This window comes from Ranitomeya imitator, chromosome 3, assembly GCF_032444005.1.
Source record: "Ranitomeya imitator isolate aRanImi1 chromosome 3, aRanImi1.pri, whole genome shotgun sequence".
In the NCBI taxonomy this organism is placed as follows: Eukaryota; Metazoa; Chordata; class Amphibia; order Anura; family Dendrobatidae; genus Ranitomeya; species Ranitomeya imitator.
The window spans coordinates 618,631,911-618,655,908 of record NC_091284.1 but is presented as its reverse complement, the minus strand read 5'-3'; the positions used below and the strand labels follow the sequence as shown (position 1 = coordinate 618,655,908).

The following is a 23,998-nucleotide window of genomic DNA, read 5'->3' as shown; positions in this document are numbered from 1 at the left end:
TTATTGGGTATCCAAGCTGGACACATGGCATGAACTGGCTCTCTACACCTTGGAGGTCCTGGCCTGCCCTGCTGCTAGCGTTCTTTCAGAGCGTGTTTTTAGTGCCGCTGGTGGGGTTATAACAGATAAGTGCATCTGCCTGTCAACTGAAAATGCTGACTCTTATAAAAATGAACAAGAGCTGGATTGGGCAAGATTTCTGTACACCACCAAGTGAAACATATCCTGTAATACATTTTCTTTTTTGTGGAGGTGTATTGTCATGCACCTCTCCCCAATCACACATGGCTATCCACTTCCTAATTTTGTCTGTTTGGTGTTATCCTCCTCCTTATCCTCATCCTCATCATCCACAGCCAGTACAACACCAGGGTGAATGCATTCTGTGATGCAAAAATCACAAAGTCACTCAATTTTTGTGCAAGGGTGTTTTTCAGTGTCCATTACTAATTAGAAATCAAAATAAACTCCCCAGGGGGAACTGTCAAAATGAGATGTATGTACTGTATATTTTTCCCTTTTATTCTTATATATTCCAGTTTTAATATCTCTTCACCATCCTTTTATGACCTAGTGTATACTTCTACAATATGAAAATATTGAAATACTATTATATATATTTTTTTATATCTCTGTCTCTGAGCTGTTGCTAGGGACAAACATATCTCGCTGGACTCAATCTGACATCATATATATGAACCTGAGTTCGCCCCTCCCTGTTGTTATTTACTTTCATCTGTGGATTCACATCATTTATTCATTTGTTTGATTTCAGAATAATTTATCTTTATGTCTCCTCATTCTCCACCACTAGATAACCAGGCTTAACATCTTCTGTGCCGCTATAGGCAGATCAATTTTTGGCAAGGGTGTCTATGATGCCCATAGTATATTTTAAAAAATGTATCCCCCTTGGGGAAATGTTGTCAGCCCATGCACTGCATGTATGGGCATTACAAGTCTAGGAGACACACTCCTTTACATTGGCCTAGTTTATAATGTTCAGCAATGTCTCCTCATTCTCCACCACTAGATCACCAGGCTTAACGTCTTCTGTGCCTCTACAGGCAGACCAATTTTTGGCAAGGGTGTCTATGATGCCTATAGTATATTTTTTTAAATATGTATCCCCCTTGGGGAAATGTTTGTCAGCTCATGCACTGCGTGTATGGGAATTGCAAGTCTAGGAGACACACTCCATTACATTGTGCCTATTTTTTTATGAGGCTTTTAGCAATGTCTCCTCATTCTCCACCACTAGATTACCAGGCTTAACGTATTCTGTGCCGCTACAGGCAGTCCAATTTTTGGCAAGGGTGTCTATGATGCCCATAGTATATTTTTTAAAAATGTATCCCCCTTGGGGAAATGTTGTCAGCCCATGCACTGCGTGTATGGGCATTACAAGCCTAGGAGACACACTCCTTTACATTTGGCCTAGTTTTAACCCCTTCATGACCCAGCCTATTTTGACCTTAAAGACCTTGCCATTTTTTGCAATTCTGACCAGTGTCCCTTTATGAGGTAATAACTCGGGAACGCTTCAATGGATCCTAGCGATTCTGAGATTGTTTTCTCGTGACATATTGGGCTTCATGTTAGTGGTAAATTTAGGTCGATAATTTTTGCGTTTATGTGTGAAAAAATTGGAAATTTGGCGAAAATTTTGAAAATTTCGCAATTTTCAAATTTTGAATTTTTATTCAGATATGTGACACAAAATAGTTAATAAACAACATTTCCCACATGTCTACTTTACATCAGCACAATTTTGGAAAAAAAATTTTTTCTAGGAAGTTATAAGGGTTAAAAGTTGATCAGCGATTTCTCATTTTTACAACAAAATTTACAAAACCATTTTTTTTAGGGACCACCTCACATTTGAAGTCAGTTTGAGGGGTCTATATGGCTGAATATACCCAAAAATGACACCATTCTAAAAACTGCACCCCTCAAGGTGCTCAAAACCACATTCAAGAAGTTTATTAACCCTTCAGGTGTTTCACAGCAGCAGAAGAAACATAGAAGGAAAAAATGAACATGTCACTTTTTAGTCACAAAAATGATCTTTTAGCAACATTTTTTTTATTTTCCCAAGGGTAAAAGGAGAAACTGGACCACAAAACTTGTTGTCCAATTTGTCCTGAGTACGGTGATACCCCATATATGGGGGGGAACCACTGTTTGGGCGCATGGCAGGGCTCGGAAGGGAAGGAGCGCCATTTGACTTTTTGAATGACAAAATTAGCTCCAATCTTTAGTGGACACCATGTCGCGTCTGGAGAGCCTCTGTGTGCCTAAACATTGGAGCACCCCCACAAGTGACCCCATTTTGGAAACTAGACACCCCAAGGAACTTATCTAGATGCATAGTGAGCATTTTGTACCCCAGGTGCTTCACAAATTGATCCGTAAAAATGAAAAAGTACTTTTTTTCACAAAAATTTTCTTTTAGCCTCAATTTTTTTCATTTTCACATGGGCAACAGGATAAAGTGGATCCTAAAATGTGTTGAGCAATTTCTCCTGAGTACACTGATACCTCATATGTGGGGGTATACCACTGTTTGGGCGCACGGCAGAGCTCAGAAGGGAAGGAGCACCATTTGACTTTTTGAATGAAAAATTAGCTCCAATCTTTAGTGGACACCATGTCGCGTTTGGAGAGCCTCTGTGTGCCTAAACATTGGAGCACCCCCACAAATGACCCCATTTTGGAAACTAGACCCCCCAAGGAACTTATCTAGATGCATAGTGAGCATTTTGTAGCCCCAGGTGCTTCACAAATTGATCCGTAAAAATGAAAAAGTACTTTTTTTTCACAAAAATTTTCTTTTAGCCTCAATTTTTTTCATTTTCACATGGGCAACAGGATAAAGTGGATCCTAAAATGTGTTGAGCAATTTCTCCTGAGTACACTGATACCTCATATGTGGGGGTAAACCACTGTTTGGGCGCACAGCAGAGCTCAGAAGGGAAGGAGCGCCATTTGACTTTTTGACATGTGTGTGTTACTACACCACACACACCAACCTGACGTACACTACACCACGCACTAACCTGACATACATTACAACACACACACCAACCTGACGTAGGGTTAGGTTGGCGAGTGTGGAGTAGTGTACATCAGGTTGGTGTGTAGTGTACGTCGTGTACATCAGGATGTGGTGTAGTGTATGTCAGGTTGGTGTGTGTGGTGTAGTATACACCACACACACACCAACCTGACGTACACCACACCACACACCAACCGGACATACACTACAACACACACATACACCAACTTGACGTAGGGTCAGGTTGGCGAGTGTGGAGTAGTGTACATCAGGTTGGTGGGTAGTGTACATGTGGTGTAGTGTATGTCTGGTTGGTGTGTGTGTGGTGTATATTACAACACACACACACCAACCTGACGTACACCACACCACACACCAACCTGACATACATTACAACACACACACCAACCTGACGTAGGGTCAGGTTGGCGAGTGTGGAGTAGTGCACATCAGGTTGGTGGGTAGTGTACATGTGGTGTAGTGTACGTCCGGTTGGTGTGTGTGTGGTGTATATTACACCACACACACCAACCTGACGTACACCACACCACACCACACACCAACCTGACGTACACCACACCACACACCAACCTGACATACACTACACCACACATACCAACCTGACGTAGGGTCAGGTTGGTGTGTGTGGTGTAGTGTATGTCAGGTTGGTGTGTGGTGTAGTGTACGTCAGGTTGGTGTGTGTGGTGTATTGTGTATACCAGCCTGGTGTGGGTGAGTGCTGTAGTCGAATATCAGGATGTGGCTAGTCCACGGACGTGTGATGAATTCTGAAGCATTCATCCAAACACAGCCCAGGTTTGTCGGGACACGTTTCACATTGGAAACGAGTTTCCCTTCTTATCCCCCTTTTATAACATACCCGGCACCTTTTTCTTTTTTGCCCCTCACCGGGAAAATGTTGCCCTGGTACCATACGGGAACCTTGAGTTCCAGCAGTGCTGGGGCCCGCTCCTTCCTCGTCTCCAAACATCAGGGCCTTTATCACCGCCTCCTGGAACTGAAGGAAGGTGTTGTTGGTCTGACCTGCACATCGTGATAGCACGTATGCGTTATACAATGCCATTTGTACGATGTGCACAGCCAGTTTTTTATACCACACCTTTGTCTTCCGCATGGCACTATAGGGCTGGAGGACTTGATCAGAAAGATCAACTCCCCCCATGTGTTTGTTGTACCCCAGCGCACAGTCCGGTTTGTGGACCTGTGCTGTGGTACCTCGAACGGTGGTGGCCGTGGTGCCGGGACCATGGATTGTTGTCAAGAAAAAGACGTCCCTTTTGTCTTTGAACTTGACCACAAGCATGTTGCCACTACATTGGGCCCGGCTCTCACCCTTTGGGAGAACCTGCTCAATTAGTGACAAAGGTAGACCCCTCTGGTTTCTGCGCACGGTACCGCAAGCAACGGTAGCTCTGGCAGAGAGGGATTGAAAGAGTGGGATGCTTGTATAAAAGTTATCAACGTACAGATGGTAACCTTTATCAAGCAGTGGGTGGACCAAATCCCAGACTATTTTCCCACTCACCCCCAGAGCAGGTGGACATTCTGGGGGCTGGATCCTGGTGTCCTTTCCTTGATAAACTCTAAAGCTGAGAGTGTACCCTGAGGTACTCTCGCAGATCTTATAGAGCTTAATCCCGTACCTCGCCCTCTTGCTGGGCAGGTACTGACGGAACTGAAGCCTCCCTTTGAAGTGGATGAGGGATTCATCCACACAAATTTCCCTTTGGGGAATGTACACTTCAGCAATCTTGTTGCTAAAGTGTTCGATGACCGGCCGAATTTTGAACAGTCTATCAAAATTCGGGTCATTGCGGGGAAGGATGTCCGTGTTGTCCCTAAAGTGGAGAAATTTATGAATCGCCTCAAAACGCTTGCGAATCATAACCATGCCATATATTGGAGTTTGATATAAAATATCAGTACTCCAGTATTGGCGAAGTTCTGGTTTCTTCACAATTCCCATGTGAAGGACCAGTCCCCAATATTTCAACATTTCTGCAGAGTCAACGGGACTCCAAGCAGAAAATTATGAAACTGGGTTTTGGGCAAAAAATTGCAGGGCATATAAGTTTGTTTGCTCCACCATGAGACTGACGATTGACTCCGAGAAATAGACTTTGAAAAAGTCTATTTCCCTGAGGTTGGCAGTCTCAAATTGGATTCCTGATTGGGGAATGAAATCAGGAATCCGTGGAGCAAAATTTTCAGAGACGGGGGTCCAGGTGGGGGTACTAGTGCTAGGTTGGGCGTGACTAGCACTAGGTTGGGGGTTACTCACACTTGGTTGTGGGTCTTCTCCCCTGGCCTCCGACTCTTCTTCCCTGGGCTCCGGCTCTTCTTCCCTGGGCTGCGGACGATTTCTCGTCCTGCGACTTCGTGGTGGTGGCGAGTCCGTGTCACTGGAGGAGGAAGAGTGGGAGGAATAGAGAAAGGTAGGGTCCTCTCCCTCACTATCAGCTTCGGAGGCAATAAAAGAATATGCCTCCTCTGCCGAGTACAGCCTTTGTGACTGGGACGAGCGGGACATTGTGTGTGCGTGCGTGTAAAAAAACTAAGCTTTATTAGTGTGCGTGTGTGTATGTGTGAGTGTTTAGTGAAACTTTACTGCAGGAGGGGGCTTTCAGGCGTGGGGGGCTGAGGAGATGTAGGAGCCGGCAGCAGCAGTAAGGGGAGCGATCAGCAGGGCACCGGAGCGATCACGCGGGAGCGATCACGTGGGAGCGATCAGCAGGGCGCGGGAGCGATCACGTGGGAGCGATCAGCAGGGCGCGGGAGCGATCACGCGAGAGCGATCAGCAGGGCGCGGGAGCGATCACGCGGGAGCGATCAGCAGGGCGCGGGAGCGATCACGCGGGAGCGATCAGCAGGGCGCGGGAGCGATCAGCAGGGCGCGGGAGCGATCACGCGGGAGCGATAAGTGGGGCGCGGGGGAGCTGTCAGGCGAAGGGGCCTGAGGAGACGCAGGAGCCGGCAGCAGCAGCGCGGGGGGAGGGGGGGGATGGGTGATCAGGGTGATCACTGGGGCGGGTGATCACCGGGGGGGGGGGCAGGAGGTGGCTGTCAGGTGCGGAGGAAATGTGGGGGCAGGGGAGATGTAGGAGCCTGCAGCAGGGAAGGGTGATCACTGGGCAGGGGGGTGATTTCCGGGGCATGGGAGGGAGTGGCGGTCGGGAGGGGGGATCGGACGGCGGGGGGAGCGGGAGGCAGAGAGGGAGAGTACCGGAAGGCGGACAGGCGGCGATCAGCAGACCGGAAGGAGGACAGGCGACGATCAGCCGGGCACGGGGGAGCTGTCAGGCGAAGGGGCCTGAGGAGATGCAAGAGGCGGCAGCAGCAGTGGGGGGGTGATCAGGGGGGCAGGGGGTGATCAGAGTGATCACTGGGGCGGGTGATCACGGGGGGGGCAGAAGGTGGATGTCAGGAGCGGGGGGAAGGTGGGGGCAGGGGAGATGTAGGAGCCTGCAGCAAGGAAGGGTGATCACTGGGCAGGGGGCTGATTTCTGGGGTGTGGGAGGGAGTGGAGGGGTTAACGGATGGCAGGCGGGATCGGACGGTTGGGGGAGCGGGAGGCGGGGGGGGGAGTACCAGAAGGCGGACAGGTGGCGATCAGTGAATGGGAAGGCGGACAGGCGGCGATCAGTGGGGCACGGGGGAGCAGTCAAGCGAAGGGGCCTAAGGTAATGCAGGAGCCAGCAGCAGCAGGGGGGGTGATCAGGGGGGCAGGGGGTGATCAGAGTGATCACTGGGGTGGGTGATCACGGGGGGGGGCAGAAGGTGGCTGTCAGGAGCGGGAGGGGGGGGAAGGAGGGGGCAGGGGAGATGTAGGAGCCTGGGTGATCACTGGGCAGGGGGCTGATTTCTGGGGCGTGGGAGGGAGTGCAGGGGTTAACGGATGGCGGGGGGGATCGGATGGTGGGGGGAGAGGGAGGCAGAGGGGGGAGTACCGGAAGGCGGCAGCAGCGGCGATCAGGCAGCAGGGGGCGATCAGGCAGCGGCGGCGGCGGCGATCTGGCAGCGGGCGGCGGCGATCTGGCAGTGGCGGCGGCGGGTGCGGCACGCAGGGACCTCACTCTCCAGCTTCCACGGAAGGGATGAAGCTGGAGAGTGATGTCAGACATGTTTCACTCCGCCCCTCCACCGTTGATTGGAGTGAAAGCGTCACATGGACGCTTTCTCCAATCAGAGCTGGAGGGGGGTGAAACAGAGGGCACAGGAGCGATCGTGGCCACGGGGGGGCAGAGCCACCCCCCCTGGGGTCAACTAGAGGTCCTCACGTACCTGCGGGTCAGGTGACATTTCATTGACCCCGGTCACCCGACCCGCAGGAACGCGATCAAACCATGACGCATACGCTGCGTCATGGGTCGGAATGGCACCGACTTTCATGACGCAGCGTATGCGTCAAAGGTCGGGAAGGGGTTAATGAGGCCTTCAGCAATGACTTCTCATTCTCCACCTCTAGATCACCATTCACCACGCTTAACGTTTTATGTGCTGCGATAGGCAATCCAATATTTGGCAAGGGTTTCTATGATGCCCATAGTATATTTTTTAAAAATGTATCCCCCTTGGGGAAATGTTTGTCAGCCCTTCCACTGCATGTATGGGCATTCCAAATCTAGGAGACACACTCTTTTACATTGTGCCTATTTTTTCATGAGGCCTTCAGCAATGTCTCCTCATTCTCCACCAGTAGATCACCACGATTAACGTGTTCTATGATGCTACTAGCAGTCCAATTTTTGCCAAGCCTGTTTATGATGTCCATAAAAGATTTTTTTTAAAAAGGTACCCCCCATGGTGAAATGTTTCTCAGCCCATGCACTTCGGGTTTAGTTGTTAAAAGCCTAGTAGACCCACTCCTTATCATTGGGCCTAGTATTTGATTATGCTAGTGGGGTAGGGGAGTCTACGTGCACATATCCACATAACTGCAAGGTTTGCAGGCACTGTATGTGAGTATATAGATCTCCCTGCATACATCAAAAGGCTCCATTAATGTCTGCTGCTGCATATTTTATAAAAACCTAGCTGCAGTTATCCGTGGCAATTTTTTTTATTTTTTTATTTTTAAGATTATACCTGCTCATTTTGTTATAAAGCAATCCATAGCCCTCTTTTTTCGACATGTATTTGCTTGGTCACGCTGCAGATTACAGCCAGGTCATTACAATACAAGAGCGTGAAAATATAATTTTTTACCTGTTTTTTAGGGGGGCCAGACATCAGATGTGAGTGGGCTTAAAGATCTGTCTTTTTTTGGGGGGGTACTATCTAATATTTATGTCTATTGTCTGTACAAGTCCCCTCTATAATTTGTAAAGCGCTGCGGAATATGTTGGCGCTATATAAATAAAAATTATTATTATTATTATTATAATATTTTGTAGTGTCTTATAACTTTTTGGACACCATTTTTCTGCCCCAAAAAACATTAGCTGGCCCCCCAAAATTAGCTACAGTTGTGATATTTATCACTGTGTTTTGTACGCCACTCGCATCGCATATCATTGCGCTAAATTTCTTAACATTTTAGTACTCCAATTTTATTTTTGGGTGTCATAGCCAACTTTTTGACAATTGTGGTGTTCAAAAAGGCCACATTTTGATTAGTCTTTTATCTCTGGCTGACGCCTAGTGTATCAGTGGTGTCAAAATCTGTGCTTTGCAGGCATACATTGCATTCTTCTGTCTGCTACCTTTGGTCCACTAAGTATTTATAGTTTTTAAAAATTAAAAAAATATATATACAGTCAGTTATCTCTATTAAATGCCTGGTGTATCTGTGGTGTAAAAATCTTCTGTTTGCAGGCATACGTTGCATTGTTCTGTCTGCTAGTCTTAGTGTACTCAGAATTTATTGTTTTACAAAAAAAAAAAATAGAAAATTTATACAGTCTGTTATGTCAGGCTGAGGCCAGATGTATCTGTGATGGAAAAATTTGCAGGCATAAGTTGCTTAGTTCTGTCTGCTAGCCTTGTTCTACTCTTTTTTTCAAAAAATCACCAAAAAAAAAACAAAAGTCCTCGACTTCAACCAACATCGCCAAGTTCGTCTTGATGCGCATTTGCTGTGTGATCTTGAACAGGTTTTGCAGAAAAGCGTTCGCTGCGTCCTACTTTCTCCAAGTGTAAAAGAGCAGCCAATTATTCATATCTCGGGGGCTGATCAGGACGGGACCCCTCTGCTCTCGCAACCAATCAGCAAACTGTGGATTACATTCAGCAGATTTGTCTTTTTGCATGATTTATTTTCGGAGGTGTGATTCTCCCTTTGAACTGTAGCATTTCGGTTTCAAAATTCAGCCCCCAGTCACGTAGCTCTTTCTGAACTCTGTCATCCTTGTGTATGTAGTTCATGAACTTCCCAACTTGCCCCTCCCCCTGTTCTGGTGGTAAGCGGGTGTGATCAGTTAGGTCTTTCCTGATGCTGAAGTCATTTCTCATTCTGTCGGTCAGACCTGTTAGGTTACAGATCTCTGGCACCAGTATGATGGCTCCGTCTGTGACTCCCGGCTTGGGCCTCTGGGGAATTTTCACGATTAGTGGCTGGATCATGTCTTTCACTTGTTCTTTGTATTGGTTCTTATAGTAGTCTACAAAGCTGATCTCGCTTCCATCTGCCTTCTTGAAGGTGGATGCTGTAGTCATGTTCCAGGTGATCTCGTCTATAGGTTTTAGTGTTGGACTTGGTGGAAAACATCAGGCAGATGGCGTGTCAGTGGGCTCTGACTTCGGTGGCGTTGCTCGGGTTGTAATAGTTGCATCCTATCTGCTTCATATCCATTATATTCAGGAGTCTTCAGCAAATAATGTTATAGAAATGGAAACAGGTGGGCGAGGTCGGTGGAAGATCATGGAAGATCGCAAGGGTGATTGTTATCCCCATGTGTTCTCCATTTCGAGTTTGGCTGACCACCTCAGTGACCTTTATTCAGTCTTTTTGGTAAAAACTAGACAGTTCCATCAAACGCCCGCAAATTCTCATGGTTTCTTCATGCTGGTACAGGAGGCCATACCGCAAACGCTTGAACTCCATGGCGGGGTTGAAGTCAAGGTGATAGTGGTACAGGGCCCGCTGTGGTTGGTACACCAGCTTGATGTGGTTGGTCACAAGTGCAATCTTGGTTCCAGAGGCGCCTGCTTTTGATTTTTGGATGTGTTCGATATTCTGTCTGGTGTTCACCCCAACATCATGGAAGTCACGCCTACAGCCACCCCGATAGACACTTCTGCAAGTCCTGCTGACATCTGCAGAACCTAGAGTGATGGTCTGCCCACTGCGGCTGCTGGCGGACATCTCTGGCTCCCTCTTCTGACTAGCAAAGGCTCAGGTGCTGGCTGCTGAGATCTGACTGCTGGCCGGGGTCCTTGGGGCTGCTGTACCTGTCCAGGTGGTCTTTGTGGAGCCTGCTCCTGCACACGAGTTTGGCTGCGGGCCCAGGATCTTGCTCATCAGCTCATCTTTTACTTCGTACACAAACCACGCACTAGTGTTTATTGTGTGTAGTTTTTAATGAGGCCTTCATCAATGTTTCCTCATTCTCCACCACTAGATCACCATGGTGAACATGTTGTATTCTGCTACAGCCATTCAATTTTTGGGCAAGGGTGTCTATTATACTACCCATAAATATTTTTTTAGAGCTGTAACCCCCATGGGGAAATGTTTGTCGGGCCATGCACTTATTGTATGGGCATTACAAGTCTAGGAGACCCGCTCCTTTAAATTAGGCCTAGTTTTTAATGAGGCCTTCCTTCACCTCTCATCATTTTCCACCACTAGATCACCAGGGTTCACGTGTTCCGTGCTGCTTCAAACAGTCAATTTGTTGGCAAGGGTGTCTGTGAACCCAATTAAATATTTGCTAAAAATGTATCCCCCATAGGGAAATGTTTGTCAGCCCGTTAACTTATTGTATGGGCATTACAAGTTTAGGAGACCCGCTCCTTTAAATTGGGCCTAGTTTTTAATGAGGCCTTCCTCCGCCTCTCATCACTTTCTACCACTACATCACCAGGGTTCACGTGTTCTGTGCTGCTACAGACAGTCAGGCAAGGGTGTCTGTGATCCCATTAAATATTTTTTTTTAAATTCCCCCCCATGGGAAATGTTTGTCAGCCCATACACTTAGTGTATGGACATTATTAGGCTAGGAGACCCTCTCCTTTGTAATGGGACAGTTTTTTTATGAGGCCTTCCTCCATGTTTCTTCCATGGGGGATTGGGGTGCTTGCAAATTTGGGTCAAGGCGGCCCTTGCATTCAATGCATAAGGAAACAGTATGGCAGGACCAACTGAAGAATGTGAAGTGGGTTATTCTGTGGTCATCCATTGCCTGGGTTCAAAGGCTTATTGTGGTGCATATGACTTGGTAGCAGGGCAGGCCTTCCAGTTAATACATAAGAAAACAGTATGGTGGGACCAACTGAAGAATGTGAAGTGGGTTTTCCTGTGGCCATCCAGTTCCTGGGTGGAAAGGCTTATTTGGTATTGAGCCATATGACTTGATATCAGGGCAGGCCTTGCATTCAATGCAACATTTTTTTAGGAAGCCCTCCTATACCTCTCGTGAAAGGGGTATTGGGGTGCGTTGTAATTGTTGGTAGCACAGCCACTCACTGCATAGGCAATAACAGCATAGGAGACCCGCTTTAATAATATAAGAATATTATTGCCTCCTGATGCCCCTCTAAAAATGGGCTTTGTGACTTTAAGAGCCCCTCCTTCATAAATGAAACAAGATGTGTCTGCTTATGTGTCACACACCACATGGCCAGCTACGGTTGTTAAATATTACAATGACATTTCCCAGTGAATGCATTGTATTGGTTGAAAGCAATGTTAAAGTTGAAAAACGCTTCAAAAACACTGCGTGTGAACATAGCCCAAGTGGTGGAAGAACATTTTATTCTGGGGTTAATTATTTTGCCTTATATACAAGTCACTACCCTGGAATGGATGTACCTTAACATATTTCCCAGCAAAATCCATTTTGGTTTCGTTGTATGTTTTTTGGTGCACCTGTAAAAAATGGCGTGAAACTCTGACAACAGCTCTGACAGCTGTGACCTTGGAGTCGGAAATGCTTCCAGGGGTGATCCCCATGATGTTCCCATGTCATTTGAGCAGTGTTTCCATCATTTTCAGATGTTTTTAGACCTTAAAAGGACCCCCAGGGGAACGCGGTAAAAATAATCGGGTTTCCCATAGACTGACATTGGACTCGTTGCTCGGGTCGAGTACTCAAGTTTTCCAATTTGCTCGACCCGAGTATTTTAGTGCTTGCTCATCACTACTAATGACCAGAGAGGCATTTTGGATTTTTTATTTGGGAACATGCCATCCTGTGGGTCTAAATGGTCACAAGGAATTTATGTTCCATTATTAAATTTATTTTCTTTTTGTGTCTAATTATATGCACGTAATGACAAGATTTTATCTATTTCACACTTTTTCTTTATTCCTTTGCTTCCCCTCCCGGCTTCCTTTTTTTGGACATGGAATTTTAATGACTTTTATTGGTCACATTTTGTATAAAAGTTGTATAAGATCTGTTCATGTATAGTTTGATAAAGGACGCCTTGAGTATTTGAAACGCCTAAATATATACAGTTGTATGAAAAAGTTTGGGCACCCCTATTAATCTTAACCCCTTCATGACCCAGCCTATTTTGACCTTAAAGACCTTGCCGTTTTTTGCAATTCTGACCAGTGTCCCTTTATGAGGTAATAACTCAGGAACGCTTCAACAAATCCTAGTGGTTCCGAGATTGTTTTTTCGTGACATATTGGGCTTCATGTTAGTGGTAAATTTAGGTCAATAAATTCTGCGTTTATTTGTGATAAAAACGGAAATTTGGCGAAAATTTTGAAAATTTTGCAATTTTCACATTTTGAATTTTTATTCTGTTAAACCAGAGAGTTATGTGACACAAAATAGTTAATAAATAACATTTCCCACATGTATACTTTACATCAGAACAATTTTGGAAACAAAACTTTTTTTTGCTAGGAAGTTATAAGGGTTAAAATTTGACCAGCGATTTCTCATTTTTACAACGAAATTTACAAAACCATTTTTTTTAGGGACCACCTCACATTTGAAGTCAGTTTGAGGGGTCTATATGGCTGAAAATACCCAAAAGTGACACCATTCTAAAAACTGCACCCCTCAAGGTACTCAAAACCACATTCAAGAAGTTTATTAACCCTTCAGGTACTTCACAGCAGCAGAAGCAACATGGAAGGAAAAAAATGAACATTTAACTTTTTAGTCACAAAAATTATCTTTTAGCAACAATTTTTTTATTTTACCAATGGTAAAAGGAGAAACTGAACCACAAAATTTGTTGTCCAATTTGTCCTGAGTACACTGATACCTCATATGTGGGGGTAAACCACTGTTTGGGCGCACGGCAGGGCTTGGAAGGGAAGGAGCGCCATTTGACTTTTTGAATGAAAAATTGGCTCTACTCTTTAGCGGACACCATGTCACGTTTGGAGAGCCCCCGTGTGCCTAAAAATTGGAGCTCCCCCACAAGTGACCCCATTTTGGAAACTAGACGCCCCAAGGAACATATCTAGATGCATAGTGAGCACTTTAAACCCCCAGGTGCTTCACAAATTGATCTGTAAAAATGAAAAAGTACTTTTTTTTCACAAAAAAATTCTTTTAGCCTCAATTTTTTCATTTTCACATGGGCAACAGGATAAAATGGATCCTAAGTTTGGTGGGCAATTTCTCCTGAGTACACCAATACCTCACATGTGGGGGTAAACCACTGTTTGGGCACACGGCAGGGCTCGGAAGGGAAGGCGCGCCATTTGACTTTTTGAATGGAAAATTAGCTCCAATTGTTAGTGGACACCATGTCGCGTTTGGAGAGCCCCTGTGTGCCTAAACATTGGAGCTCCCCCACAAGTGACCCCATTTTGGAAACTAGACCCCCCAAGGAACTTATCTAGATGCATATTGAGCACTTTAAACCCCCAGGTGCTTCACAGAAGTTTATAACGCAGAGCCATGAAAATAAAAAATTATTTTCTCAAAAATGATCTTGTAGCCTGCAATTTTTTATTTTCCCAAGGGTAACAGGAGAAATTTTACCCAAAAAGTTGTTGTCCAGTTTCTCCTGAGTACGCTGATACCCCATATGTGGGGGTAAACTACTGTTTGGGCACATGCCGGGGCTCGGAAGTGAAGTAGTGACGTTTTGAAATGCAGACTTTGATGGAATGCTCTGCGGGCGTCACGTTGCGTTTGCAGAGCCCCTGATGTGGCTAAACAGTAGAAACCCCCCACAAGTGATCCCATTTTGGAAACTAGACCCCGAAAGGAACTTATCTAGATGTGTGGTGAGCACTTTGAACCCCCAAGTGCTTCACAGAAGTTTATAATGCAGAGCCGTGAAAATAATAAATACGTTTTCTTTCCTCAAAAATGATGTTTTAGCAAGCATTTTTTTATTTTCACAAGGGTAACAGGAGAAATTGGACCCCAGCAATTGTTGTGCAGTTTGTCCTGAGTATGCTGGTACCCCATATGTGGGGGTAAACCACTGTTTGGGCACACATCGGGGCTCGGAAGTGAGGGAGCACCATTTGACTTTTTGAATACAAGATTGGCTGGAATCAATGGTGGCGCCATGTTGCGTTTGGAGACCCCTGATGTGCCTAAACAGTGGAAACCCCTCAATTCTAACTCCAACACTAACCCCCCCACACCCCTAACCCTAATCCCAACTGTAGCCATAACCCTAATCACAACCCTAATTCCAACCCTAACCCTAAGGCTATGTGCCCACGTTGCGGATTCGTGTGAGATTTTTCAGCATCATTTTTGAAAAATCCGCGGGTAAAGGGCACTGCGTTTTACCTGTGGATTTACCGTGGATTTCCAGTGTTTTTTGTGCGGATTTCACCTGTGGATTCCTATTGAGGAACAGGAGTAAAACGCTGCGGAATCCGCACAAAGAATTGACATGCTGCAGAAAATACAACGCAGCATTTCGGCGTGGTATTTTCCGCACCATGGGCACAGCGGATTTGGTTTTCCATAGGTTTACATGGTACTGTAAACCTGATGGAACACTGCTGCGGATCCGCAGCGGCCAATCTGCTGCGGATCCGCAACCAAATCCGCACCGTGTGCACATGGCCTAATTCTAAAGGTATGTGCACACGCTGCGGAAAATGCTGCGGATCCGCAGCAATTTCCCATGAGTTTACAATTCAATGTAAATCTATGGGAAACAAAAATCGCTGTGCACATGCTGCAGAAAAACTGCACGGAAACGCAGCGGTTTACATTCCGCAGCATGTCGCTTCTTTCTGCGGATTCCACAGCGGTTTTACAACTGCTCCAATAGTAAACTGCAGTTGTAAAACCGCAGCGAAATGCGCAGAAAAACCGCAGTAAATCCGCGATAAATCCACAGCGGTTTAGCACTGCGGATTTATCAAATCCGCAGCGGAAAAATCCGCAGAGGAACAGAATACGTGTGCACATACCGAAACCCTAACCCTACCCCTAACCCTACCCCTAACCATACTCCTACCCCTACCCTTACCCCTACCCCTAGTTCTTACCCCAACCTTAGTGGAAAAAAAAAATATTATTTTTTTTTTATTGTCCCTACCTATGGGGGTGACAAAGGGGGGGGGGCATTTACTATTTTTTTAATTTTGATCACTGAGATAGGTTATAGGGGGCGTCGGAGCACGGGGGGGTGGATCGGAACACGGGGGGGTGGTTTGGAGCACGGGGTGGGGGATCGCTGTGCGGGGGGATCGCTGTGCAGGGGGGGGATCGGAGTGCGGGGGGGTTTGACTGGAGCACGGGGGGTGTGATTGGAGCACGGGGGGAGCGGAACAGAGGACGGAGGGGAGCGGACCACAGATCGGGGGGCTATCGGTGGAGTGGGGTGGGGGCACATATGTGTGTTATAAACTTAGTGCTAAGTGCAGTGGAGATCAGTATCATGGGTCAGAAAAGAGGCCGAGAGACAACAGGTTAAGAGTTCAATAATATTTATGATGGTATGCAGGTAAACAGCTATGACACAGCAAGTTAGTAGCAGACAGAGCTGGATAAGCAGTAAGCACGTGTACAGACCGTGGAAGTCCAAGTATGTGAGATCCAGAGACCTGGAGACCAGGCCAGCCTCCTAGCAGGGAACAGTCCAGCAGCAGAGATGAGTGCAGAGCAGATCCAGGGAAACAAGTCTTATGATGAAGAGATGTAGATCCGGAGACAGATGGGGTATCCCAAGGTAATGAAGAAACCAGCAAGATAGCAGTTCTTCCAGCTTGATCACAAGTCCAGGAACAAGATACTCAAGCAATGAGTAATATACAGAGCTCCCTTATATACACCACAGACAGGAACAAGGAAAGTCTGACAGGAAGCAAGATGGCCCCCGTGAGGCCAGTGACTCCATCTTAGGTAAGGGCAAAAGTAACCGAACTGAGGGCAACAGCAGACAGGAACAGATGTACAGTCCAAATCCTTACAATGTGTTTCCAGCCATGGCCGATGATATTGCAGCATCGGCCATGGCTGGATTGTAATATTTCACCAGTTTTTTAGGTGAAATATTACAAATCGCTCTGATTGGCAGTTTCACTTTCAACAGCCAATCAGAGCAATCGTAGCCACCCCCCCCTGGGCTAAACTACCACTCCCCCTGTCCCTGCAGGCTGGGTGAAATTGGAGTTAACCCTTTCACCCGGCCTGCAGGGACGCGATCTTTCTGTGACACAGCATATGCGTCACAGGTCGGATTGGCACCGACTTTCATGACGCATACGCTGTGTCACAGGTCAGGAAGGGGTTAAGCTTAATGTTTTATAAAAATTGTTTTTTTTGCAACAGCTATTTCAGTTTCATATATCTAATAACTGTTGGACACAGTAATGTTTCTGCCTTGAAATGAGGTTTATTGTACTAACAGAAAATGTGTAATCTGCATTCAAACAAAATTTGACAGGTGCATAAGTATGGGCACCCCACCAGAAAAGTGACATTAATATTTAGTAGATCCTCCTTTTGCAAAAATAACAGCCTCTAGTCGCTTCCTGTAGCTTTTATTGAGTTCCTGGATCCTGTATGAAGGTATTTTTGACCATTCCTCTTTACAAAACAATTCCAGTTTAGTTAAGTTTGATGGTCGCCGAGCAAGGATAGCCCTCTTCAAATGATCCCACAGATGTTCAATGATATTCAGGTCGGGGGACTGGGATGGCCATTCCAGAACAGTGTAATTGTTCCTCTGCATGAATGCCTGAGTAGATTTGGAGCGGTGTTTTGGATCATTGTTTTGCTGAAAGATACATCCCCTGCATAACTTCAACTTTGTCACTGATTCATGAACATTATTGTCAAGAATCTGCTGATACTGAGAGGAATCCATGCGTCCCTCAACTTTAGCAAGATTCCTGGTGCTGGCATTGGCCACACAGCCCCAAAGCATGATGGAACCTCCACCAAATTTTACTGTGGGTAGCAAGTGTTTTTCTTGGAATGCTGTGTTTTTTGGCCGCCATGCATAACGCCTTTTTGTATGACCAAACAACTCAATCTTGGTTTCATCAGTCCACAGGACCTTCTTCCAAAAAGAAATTGGCTTCTCCAAATGTGCTTTTTGCATACCTCAGCCGACTCTGTGACGTGCTTGCAGAAACGGCTTCTTTCGCATCACTCTCCCATACAGCTTCTCCTTGTGCAAAGTGTGTTGTATAGTTGACCGATGCACAGTGACACCATCTGCAGCAAGTTGATGCTGCAGCTCTCTGGAGGTGGTCTGAGGATTGTCCTTGACTGATCTCACCATTCTTCTCTGCCTTTCTGATGTTTTTCTTGGCCTGCCACTTCTGGCCTTAACAAGAACTGTACCTGTGTTCTTCCATTTCCTTACTATGTGTTGTGAATTCTGCTTTTGGGTTCCCTCCAGTGGTTGTAGGTGGGAATGCAGTTGTCCCTGAGTTGCAGTCCTGGTCAGGTGTATCTGCTGATTGCAGTTCTGACTGGGATATTTAGGTGTGCAGGATTCATTAGTCCTTGCCAGTTGTCCATGGTTCTGGGAGGTTTTGGATCTTTGTCTGGTTCCTCCTGCCTTGCTGCCAATTCAGCAAAGATAAGTGTCTGGTTTTTGTTTCTGTGGCACACATGCTGTGTGCTTAATAATTCTGTGCTATTCATTTGTTTTCTCTTTTCCAGCTTAGACTGTGTCAGTGTTTTCTCAGTCTTGTTGGATTCTCTGGAGTTGCAGATATACGCTCCACATCTTTAGTTAGATGGTGGAGTTTTTTGTATTTTCTGCTGTGGATATTTTTGGAAGGATTTTAATACTGACCGCTTAGTATTCTGTCCTATCCTTTCCTATTTTAGCTAGAGTGGCCTCTTTTGCTAAATCCTGTTTCCTGCCTGTGTGTGTCTTTTCCTCTACTACTCACAGTCAATATTTGTGGGGGGCTGCCTATCCTTTGGGGTTCTGCTCTGAGGCAAGGTAGATTTCCTATTTCCATCTATAGGGGTATTTAGTCCTCCGGCTGTGTCGAGGTGTCTAGGATTTGTTAGGCACACCCCACGGCTACTTCTAGTTGCGGTGTTAAGTTCAGGATTTGCAGTCAGTACAGGTTCCACCAACTCAGAGAAAGTTCCATGCGGCTCCAACGTCACGGATCATAACAGTTCAACTGGCCTATAATGAGTTAAATGCATCTCAGAAGAAGGGAAGAAAGGTGTTGAGCCATTTTTTTTTCTCTGCACTCTGCTTTCTCTTCTCTTCCCTCTTTATCTCTGGGTGGCTGAGGAGTCTTGTGCTAGCATGGATATTCAGGAATTAGCTTCTCGTGTGGACCAGCTTGCTGCTAGGGTACAGGGTATTTCTGATTATATTGTTCAGACTCCTGTTTTAGAGCCGAAGATTCCTACTCCTGATTTGTTTTTTGGTGACAGGTCCAAATTTTTGAGTTTTAAAAACAACTGTAAACTGTTTTTGCTCTGAGACCTCGATCCTCTGGTGATTCCATTCAGCAGGTTAAAATCATCATCTCCCTGCTGCGTGGCGATCCACAGGATTGGGCATTTTCCCTGGAATCTGGGAATCCGGCTTTGCTTAATGTAGACTCCTTTTTTCAGGCTTTTGGATTATTATATGATGAACCCAATTCTCTGGATCAATCGGAGAAGACCTTGTTGGCGCTGCCTCAGGGTCAAGAGGCGGCAGAATTGTATTGTCAGAAATTTCGAAAATGGTCTGTGTTGACTAAATGGAATGATGATGCTTTGGCGGCAATTTTCAGAAAGGGTCTTTCTGAATCCGTTAAAGATGTTATGGTGGGGTTTCCCACGCCTTTCGGTCTGAGTGATTCTATGTCTCTGGCCATTCAGATCGACCGGCGCTTGCGGGAGCGCAGAACTTTGCGCGCTGTGGCGTTGTCCTCAGGGCAAATTCCTGAGCCAATGCAGTGTGATAGGATTCTGTCTAGAATGGAACGACAAGGTTTCAGACGTCAGAATAGGTTGTGTTATTATTGTGGCGATGCTTCTCATATCATTTCTGTCTGCCCTAAGCGGACAAAGAGGATCGCCAGTTCATTTACCATCAGTACTGTACAACCTAAATTTCTGTTATCTGTGTCCTTGATCTGTTCATTGTCATAATTTTCTGTCATGGCGTTTGTGGATTCAGGCGCCGCCTTGAACTTAATGGACTTTGAATTTGGCAGGCATTGTGGTTTTTCCTTGCAGCCTTTGCAGAACCCTATTCCTTTAAGGGGCATTGGTGCTACACCTTTGGCTAAAAATAAGCCCCAGTTTTGGACACAGGTGACCATGCGCATGGGGCCAGCCCATCAGGAAGATTGTCGATTTCTGGTGTTGCATAATTTGCATGATGCTATCGTGCTGGATTTTCTGTGGTTGCAGGTACATAATTCTGTGTTGGACTGGAAGTCTATGTCTGTGACTAGTTGGGGTTGTCAGGGGATTCATAATGATGTTCCTTTGATGTCACTCTCCTCTTCTTCCTCTTCTGAAATTCCTAAGTTTTTGTCTGATTTTCTGGATCTATTCGATGAGCCCAAGTCCAGTTCCTGTCAGGATCCTGTCAGCACTTGCGCACTGCCACGGCTGAACAAGGTGACTCACCCACACTGCTGGAGATCCCAGAGTCAGATACTACAAGGAAAACTCAGACAGACGGGACCTGCACAGCGTGCTGAGTATGGTAGAGAACAGAAGGACCTACGATCATGTGACCACATGGGGCGGGGCTTAGCGTCCTGCTGCTGGGGATGAGTGCAGGATTTTACAGGGAATCTGAAATAGAGGAGAGGGGAACTCAGGTCGGACAGGCGGGGGTCATACACGGAGAGGGCGGCGCGGTACAGAAGGGGCAAACAGAGAATAGTCAGAACGTAGCCAGAGATCAGAAAACCAGAACGGGCAATAGACGGTACAGAAACAGCAGGCAGGAATCACAACAGGGACAGGACCAGATCAGAAACCAAACAGACAGACTTTAGTACTTGCACAAAGCAGAGGCACACCAGAGTCAGACACACTCAGCCAAGGGTCAGAGTATAAACGACAAGGATTGACATCACAGTGAGGCTATAAAAAGCCTCCCAGGATCCAGAAAGAGGCCATTCCAGTTAACCCTGCAACTACCTGACCGAAGAGCACAGTAAACCATGACAGTTCCCTTCCACCGCACAGGGACTGTGATTGTGCTATTGACTTGATTCCAGGCTGTAAGTTTCCTAAAGGCCGACTTTTCAACCTGTCTGTGCCTGAACATACCGCCATGCGGAATTATATTAAGGAGTCTTTGGAGAAAGGGCATATTCGGCCATCTTCTTCACCGTTGGGAGCGGGATTTTTTTTTGTTGCTAAGAAGGATGGCTCCTTGAGACCCTGTATTAATTATCGCCTCTTGAATAAGATCACAGTCAAGTTTCAATACCCTTTACCTTTGCTTTCCGATTTGTTTGCTAGGATTAAGGGGGCTAGTTGGTTTACTAAGATTGACCTTCGGGGGGGAATATAATCTTGTTCGTATTAAGCAGGGTGATGAATGGAAAACTGCGTTTAATACGCCCGAAGGTCATTTTGAATATCTTGTGATGCCATTCGGGCTCACTAATGCTCCATCTGTTTTTCAGTCCTTCATGCATGATATCTTCCGGACTTATCTTGATAAATTCTTGATTGTATATTTGGACGATATTTTGATTTTTTCCGATGATTGGGAGTCTCATGTGCAACAGGTCAGGATGGTTTTTCAGATCCTTCGTGACAATGCTTTGTTTGTGAAGGGGTCTAAGTGTCTCTTTGGGGTGCAGAAGGTTTCTTTTTTGGGCTTCATTTTTTCTCCCTCATCTATGGAGATGGATCCGGCTAAGGTTCAGGCCATTCATGATTGGATTCAACCCACATCTGTGAAGAGCCTTCAGAAATTTTTGGGTTTTGCTAATTTTTATCGCCGTTTCATTGCTAACTTCTCTAGCGTGGTTAAAAACCCTTGACCGATTTGAAGAAGAAAGGCGCTGATGTGGCGAATTGGTCCTCTGCGGCTGTCTCTGCCTTTCAGGAGCTTAAATGCCGATTTACTTCTGCTCTGGTGTTGCGCCAACTGGATGTTTCTCTTCCGTTTCAGGTTGAGATTGATGCTTCTGAGATTGGGGCAGGGGCCGTTTTGTCTCAGAGGGATCCTGTTGGTTCCTTGATGAAACCATGTGCCTTCTTTTCTCGTAAGTTTTTGCCTGCTGAACGCAATTATGATGTCGGCAATCGGGAGTTGTTGCCTATGAAGTGGGCGTTTGAGGAGTGGCAACATTGGCTTGAGGGAGCTAAGCACCGTATTGTGGTCTTGACCGATCATAAGAATCTGATTTACCTCGAGTCTGCCAAATGGCTGAATCCCAGACAGGCTCGATGGTCCTTGTTTTTTTCCCATTTTTATTTCGTAGTTTCGTATCTTCTGGGTTCTAAGAATATTAAGGCTGATGCCTTCTCTAGGAGTTTTTTGCCTGATTCTCCTGAGGTCCTTGAACCGGTCGGCATTCTGAAAGAAGGGGTGGTCCTTTCTGCCATTTCCCCTGATTTACGACGGGTTCTTCAGGAATTTCAGGCTGACAGACCTGACCGTTGTCCAGTGGGGAAACTGTTTGTTCCTGACAGATGGACTAGTAGAGTGATTTCTGAGGTTCACTGTTCTGTGTTGGCTGGTCATCCTGGTATTTTTGGTACCAGAGATTTGGTTGGTAGGTCCTTTTGGTGGCCTTCTTTGTCACGTGATGTGCGTTCTTTTGTGCAGTCCTGTGGGACTTGTGCGTGGGCCAAGTCTTGTTGTTCCCATGCTAGTGGGTTGCTTTTGCCATTGCCAGTCCCTGAGAGGCCCTGGACGCATATTTCCATGGATGTTATTTCTGATCTTCGGGTTTCCCAGAAGATGTCTGTTATCTGGGTTGTTTGTGACCGGTTCTCTAAGATGGTTCATTTGGTGCCTTTGCCTAAATTGTTGTGAAGGATATAATGGAACTAGAGAGAGTACAAAGGAGGGCAACAAAATTAATAAAGGGGATGGGAGAACTACAATACCCAGATAGATTAGCGAAATTAGGATTATTTAGTCTAGAAAAAAGACGACTGAGGGGCGATCTAATAACCATGTATAAGTATATAAGGGGACAATACAAATATCTCGCTGAGGATCTGTTTATACCAAGGAAGGTGACGGGCACAAGGGGGCATTCTTTGCATCTGGAGGAGAGAAGGTTTTTCCACCAACATAGAAGAGGATTCTTTACTGTTAGGGCAGTGAGAATCTGGAATTGCTTGCCTGAGGAGGTGGTGATGGCGAACTCAGTCGAGGGGTTCAAGAGAGGCCTGGATGTCTTCCTGGAGCAGAACAATATTGTATCATACAATTAGGTTCTGTAGAAGGACGTAGATCTGGGAATTTATTATGATGGAATATAGGCTAAACTGGATGGACAAATGTCTTTTTTCGGCCTTACTAACTATGTTACTATGTAAATTGCCTTCCTCTTCAGATTTGGTTCCGTTGTTTTTTCAGCATGTGGTTCGTTTGCATGGTATTCCGGAGAATATTGTGTCCGACAGAGGTTCCCAGTTTGTTTCTAGGTTTTGGCAGGCCTTTTGTGCTAGGCTGGGCATTGATTTGTCTTTTTCTTCTGCATTTCATCCTCAGACAAATGGCCAGACCAAGCGAACTAATCAGACTTTGGAGACTTATTTGAGGTGCTTTGTGTCTGCTGATCAGGATGATTGGGTGGCCTTCTTGCCATTGGACGAGTTTGCCCTTAATAATCGGGCTAGTTTGGCTACTTTGGTTTTGCCTTTCTTTTGTAATTTTGGTTTTCATCCTCGTTTTTCTTCTGGGCAGGTTGAGCCTTCTGACTGTCCTGGTGTGGATTCTGTGGTTGACAGGTTGCAGCAGATTTGGGCTCATGGTGTTGTCTCAGGAGGAGGCTCAATGTTTTGCTAACCGTCGTCGGTGTGTTGGTTCCCGGCTTCGGGTTGGGGATCTGGTCTGGTTGTCTTCCCATCATGTTTCTATGAAGGTTTCTTCCCCTAAGTTTAAGCCTCGGTTTATTGGTCCTTATAAGATTTCTGAGATTATTAATCCGGTGTCTTTTCTATTGGCGCTTCCTGCCTCTTTTGCTATCCATAATGTCTTCCATAGATCATTATTGCGGAAATATGTGGTGCCCGTTGTTCCCTCTGTTGATCCTCCGGCCCCTGTGTTGGTTGATGGAGAGTTGGAGCATGTGGTTGAGAAGATTTTGGATTCTCGTTTTTCGAGGAGGAGGCTTCAGTACCTTGTCAAATGGAAGGTTATGGCCAGGAGGATAATTCTTGGGTTTTTGCCTCTGATGTCCAT

At 46.0% G+C, this 23,998-nt stretch overlaps 1 pseudogene; it reads right to left on the bottom strand.

Annotated features, from left to right (window-relative positions):
• Window positions 1-9,054: 9,054 nt before the first annotated feature.
• The window catches only part of LOC138671702 (piwi-like protein 1), a 97,188-nt pseudogene continuing 82,244 nt past the window's right edge, over window positions 9,055-23,998 (bottom strand).